Source organism: Callithrix jacchus, chromosome 15, assembly GCF_049354715.1.
Source record: "Callithrix jacchus isolate 240 chromosome 15, calJac240_pri, whole genome shotgun sequence".
Taxonomy (NCBI): domain Eukaryota; kingdom Metazoa; phylum Chordata; class Mammalia; order Primates; family Cebidae; genus Callithrix; species Callithrix jacchus.
Window position 1 is genome coordinate 16,506,394 of NC_133516.1, and position 5,930 is coordinate 16,512,323.

General features: G+C 32.4%; 1 long non-coding RNA gene across 1 annotated transcript; it reads left to right on the forward strand.

Annotated features, from left to right (window-relative positions):
• Positions 1–267: 267 nt before the first annotated feature.
• On the forward strand, positions 268–5,640 carry LOC144579424 (uncharacterized). Its single transcript, XR_013526897.1, has 2 exons — positions 268–396; positions 2,418–5,640. It is a non-coding gene; the product is annotated as an uncharacterized LOC144579424 (long non-coding RNA).
• Positions 5,641–5,930: the final 290 nt, after the last annotated feature.

Here is a 5,930-nt window from a genome sequence, read left to right on the forward strand (position 1 = left end):
TGTCAGCCATATCTGCAGACTGTGCCACTTTGGGAAGGAGAGACTGATGAGTCAAATATTAGGTATGAGTCAGAACCTACATAGATTTACTGAAAGTATAGCAAGTTAGAAATGCCTGTGGATGCAGGGGCAGGTGACAAATGATGGGAAGTTCTGGATTTTTGTTTTCAAAGGTATCTCTTATTATTCTCACATGGGCTCTTATTTTGCTGCCAAACTATTAGTAAAGTACTAATTAAGCTCCCCACTTGTATTTATCAGGAGCATGTAGAACTGCCAATCAGAACTTGGGGTCAGCATCTGTCTAGTCAGTATAATTGCATTAATTTGATACAACTCCAATCAAAAGCAAAGACACTTTGGATATTTCAGATGGCTTTTGCGTCCTTATTACAGGTAAATATGTAGTTCCTTTGAGCCTATTTAACATGTATAAAATAGTTTGAGGCTATGGTGAGAGTGGTTTGAAGGATTTAAAAAAATATTTTCTTCATATATTTTGCATAGTCTCACTGGCATGATAATATTATTTGTGTATTCAAAGAATTAATGAAATAGAAAACAATTTTAAAACACAATTGAGAACATGCATTACTGCTTTCATGGACTTGTCAAGGTCTAAAAGCTAGCCTAGACGTCTTTGTAAGAACACTTCTGGCTCAAAAATTTCAAGAAAAATCCTATGGCCTTTGGTTTTGTTTTGTTTGCAGGGAGAAATAATTGCTCTCTTTCCAGTATGATTTCCATTAGCTGTAGTAACAATTCTGCCAGGCTTTTTACTACTCCTGGTAATGAAGCATCCTTGGGTCTCTGCATTCAGTTCATTCAATATCTTGCTGGGAAAGCAGAGTCGTAAAAGAATTAAAAAAAAAAAAATGCCTCCTCATTTTCACATCACAAATCACAGCCAGAAGCAAAAAAGAAAAAAATAAAAACCCTGAATACTCCATATCCTGCTACCTAAGCATTTAAATAATTAGTTTCCTCAAGTTTGGCCACCAGACTTGTAAACAGCTACAAAAGTCTTAGTGTTTATTTTACAATACAGCCCAAAACTCAATGCACATAGCTTACAGGCTGGCCAATAATTGAGTCTCTTTTATTTGTTTATTTACTTCTATTGGAGGAGTAGTGCTAGGGAAAAAGAAAACAGAGAAAATAACTTTACCACTCTTCTTCTACTAAGTCCTCCTTAATGTTCCCCAAAATGAAAGGCAAAGTGTCTGGAAGTGGGTGTATTTACACCAGCCCCATCTTTGCAAAATTCTCACATAAGATGCTACTTTTCATTGCTTCTTTTAATGAGCATATTATTTTTATCTTATGAGTTTGGCTTCTTTCTAACTTTCACTAATGCATGAGTTAATATATGACTCACACTTATAGTTATTTATTTTCATCTTTGGGAATGGAGAGATGCTTTTTAAAAATTCCATCTATATACATACTTAGACCACTTTGCAATGAAGGACATATTTTATTGCCTGTTACAGAAAGTACCAGTAAATTGATAGCACTTTTGCATTTCCTACAAGTCTAGAGGACAGTGAATAGAAGAATTGTGTTCTCTGCCTAAATTATTCCCAGGGAGAAAGTAAGGTGCCTGAGGTGGTGCATTTGGGCATTTGGGTCATAATTTGTTTTATAGTAAGAGCAGTATGATATAACAAACCATTCCCTAAAGATATGGTATTAAGACCAGGGACAGTGGCTTATGTCTGTAGTCCCAGCACTTTGGGAAGCTGAGGAAAGAGATCACTTGAGGCCAAGAGTTCAAGACTAGCCTGGGTGACATGGTGAGAACCCGTCTCTAAAATAAGTTTTTTAAATAAAAAATAAATTTAAAAGATATCATAGTAAGAACAACTGAAAACCTGTACACATTCAACATAGAAAAGTTGGAAAAGAATTTAATTTGAACTTTTTAAAGCACATATTTTGTTTCAAACTGTATGCTAAGTGCTAAGAATAAACAGAAAAATACACATTCACATAAATTCAGAGTTAAGCAACTTATTAAGAAAGACTTACATAAAAATAAATGCAGCCTTAGAGGAATAAGAGTTCCAGTTACATGTAAGGTAAAGTAACACTCCTTTCTCTGTCCCTCTCATTGAAGGTGAGTAAGAATACTGGCCAATATGCATGCAGCATTGATCTCAGGACTCTGGAAAACAAATGCTAGCAGGCAGTATGGTGAACTGCAAATACCACTGAACTGGCAGTGTCTTTAAATCCTCAAACCCAGAAGTACTCACCGGGTGCAGATGGAAAGAGCTCTTAGAAAAGAGAAGTCTTTCAGGTTGAAGGAGCAGGAAGTTGAGCCACTAAAGGGAGTGTCAAAATTGCCTTGAGTTTTGTAGTTTGTTGCTTGTTTTTTTAATCTGTTTTTTTTTCTCCATTCTTTACTTTCTCAGCCCAAGGCAAACCCATTGTAGCAGCAGCGGCAGTAACAGCAGAGCCAATGGCAGATGTGATGGCAAACAGATGCCCAAAACTCTGAACCAAGAGCATAGAAGAAATCCTCATTGCTTTTCTTTCCCCTTTCTCAATTCTCTCACCACTTAAACTGGCTGGCAGAACAAATAACAAAATATAAACAGAAAAGTCAACAATTCCAAGCCTCAGCTTTCTAGGTAGAAGACAAGAAAGAGAAATTTCGAAGCTGGAAAGTTCCAGGAAAATTATTCAGCTGAGGAAGCTGTGGAAATCAATGCCAAAATATTGTTTATAAATTCCTGGGCATACCCTCAACCTTCACATGCATATATTTCAACATAAACAACATAGCAAAAGCTTTGAGAAATAACCTATAAAGTAGACCACTGTGCAGGTCTAATATTGGTCATTGGGTGGTAAACAAGCAGAAAGATTCAAAGAACACTGCAGTCTTTGAAAACTAAATTGACATTTGAGCCAGCTGGAACTTGCGATCTAAATTCATCTTAATCAATTGCTTGCTTTAAAAAATTAGCATTAGTAATTTCCATGGCTTAAAACAAGTGCCTCACAATATAATATCCAATATGTCCAGGAATTACAGTGCAAAATTACTCAATATATGAAGCCCCAGGAAAATTTCAATGATTTGCGAAAGAAAGGACATTCAACAGATGCTAACCTGAGATAACGCAAATGCCGGAATGGTCAGACAAAGAAGCTGTTTTAACCACACTCCAAAAAATGAGGGTGATCACTATTAAAATAAATGGGAAGATAAAAAACTGCATGAGGGGAAATAGAAGATATTAGAACAATTCAAATGGAAATTTTAGAATTAAAAATACAATGACCAAAATTAGAAATACACTGGATATACTCAGTAGCAGATCAGAGACAAGAGAAAAAAAGGTCATTAAACTTGAAGACAGATCAATAAAAATTATTCAATCTAAAAACAGTAAATACAAAATTTTAAATATGAACAGACACTTTCGGACCTTCAACAGTACTAAAAGATCTAATAATGATATCATCGAAGTTTCAGAAGGAGAGCAGAAAGAGGATGATGTGCATAAAATTTTTGAAGAAATAATGATTAAAATTTTTCCAGCATTAGAAAAATACAAAAATTCAATGAGATTCAAACTCACTGAATCCCAATAAGATAAATTCAAAGAAATATGTATGCCTAGATACAGGATAATAAAGTTGCTGAAAAGTAAAGACAAAGACAATAACCTGAAAGCAGCCAGAGGAAAAACCAACACAAACCAATTGGAAGGCCAGCGATTTGAATTGGGGTGGATTTCTCATCAGAAGTAATAATAGACGGAATTCAATAAAATGTTTAAATGCTGAAATAAAAGAACTGTCAACTGGAATTCTGTGTTCATGAACATGCCCATCAGAAATAAAATGAAAAGATATTTTCGGAAGAAAAAAAAATCTATGAAGATCTATCACCAGCACTTTCTCTGCAAGAAGTTCTTCAGATAAAAGAGAGATAATACCACAGGGAAACTTGAAACTTTCTGAATAAAGAGCAACAACCATGATCAATGTCTGGGTAAATAGGAGAGAATATTTTTCTCTTCTTAGGTTCTTTTGTGTATGATAATTGAAAGCAAATAATATGACCTCAACTGGTGAGGTTTGCAATGTATGTCGATGTAATCTAGATGACAATTGCAACATAAAATGGGGACGCTAAAAAAGCTTATGTGGTGGTTACATTTCTATATCTTCCACTTGAAGTTGTAAAATACTAATTCCAAGTATACTGTGAAAATATATGTGAATATATATTTAATTTGCATGCATCTATCTATATCTATATTTATATCTATGTCTCAGTCTTTAGAGAAACCACTAGAAAATATATGCAAAGATATGTGGTCAAAATGCAACAGCTAAATTTAAATGGAATACTAAAAAAAAGTAATACTGAAATAGAAAGCAAAGGGAAACAGAGGAATGTAAATCAGAGAAAAAACAAAGATCAAATAAGAAATTGGTAGATGAAGTCCAACAAATATTAAAGAAAAAATTACATTTTTAAGAAAAACCTTGTAGGCCCAAATTTAACAATATCAATAATTACATTAAATATTAATAGACTAAAAATACCAATTTAAAGACGGAGATTGTCAGAATGGATTTTAAAATGCAGAAAATAAATGCTATCTGTGAGAAACCTACTTAAAATAAAATGATGTTTATAGGTTAAAAGTAAAAATATAGAAAACTATTCCATGTAAACACTAATCAAAAGAAAGCTTGAGTGTCTATATTAATATTTGACCAAAAAAGGACTATAGAATAAAGAATTAACAGGTTTAAAAGGGAAGTTCCATAATAATTAAAAGATCAATTCACTGAGAAAACATAACAATCTTAAATGTTTATGCACCTAACATCAGAACCTGAAAATACATATAACAAAAACTGATAAAAGTGTAAGAAGAAATAGGCAAATCCACTTATAATCCAATTCTAGTTGGAGGTTTCACCACATCTTTCTCTGTAATCAATGATCATGTCAACAGAAAACCAGAAAAGATAGGGAACCATTGAACACTTATGGAACACTCAATCCAAAACAGAAAATAGACATTCTTTTCAAGTGCTCCTGAAACATTCACCAGGATAAACTATATTCTAGGTCATATAAATCAAAGACACAAAAAATTTGTTTGTCCCTGCATAATCCAGAGTATATAGAACAGTATCTGGAACATAATAGGTTTTAGTAAATATTTGATAAATCAATGCATTAGACTTAAATTAATTTTTAAAATAAAAATAAATCATTAAATGTAAAATATTAAAAATTTGTATAAGCACAAAAATGGCACAACGGATAAAATGACTACCTGAATAAGGGTAAAGAGAGGTGCTATATTAGTGTTTTTTTCCCCTTTTATTGGAGAAGTAACAAATGTTAATTGTAGAAATACAGAAAATAAATAAAAATAGAGATGAATATTATAATTATCTGTAAACTACATTTGTCATTAAGGTCTGTTGTTTTGCCTATAAAATATATGTTTTGTTTATTTTATTATAATATCAAGATTATTCTGTAAGTACAGAGTTTTATGTTTTACCTTTTTGACCTTATAATGTGAACATTTTTTCTGTATCATTAAACACTCTAAAATTATTTGTAATTGATAAAACTTCGTTTTTAATATTTTATATATTTAATCATTTTCCTATCAATGAGCATTTGTGTTATCTCCCAACTTTTGCTTATAAGTACTGTTGTGATAAACATGATTGTTCACAAATTATAATATACATCTTTTTTAATTTTTCTATTATGATTCCTAGTAATATAGTTTTTGGATCAAAGGACATGATTAATCTGTGGACACTTGCTATGCATTGTCAAATCGTCCTCCAGAAAGCATTTGATTATCTCTAGTAGCATATGAGAGTGCTTGAGTATTACCATTTTTCAAAATTGTCAATATGAAAACTAAAAA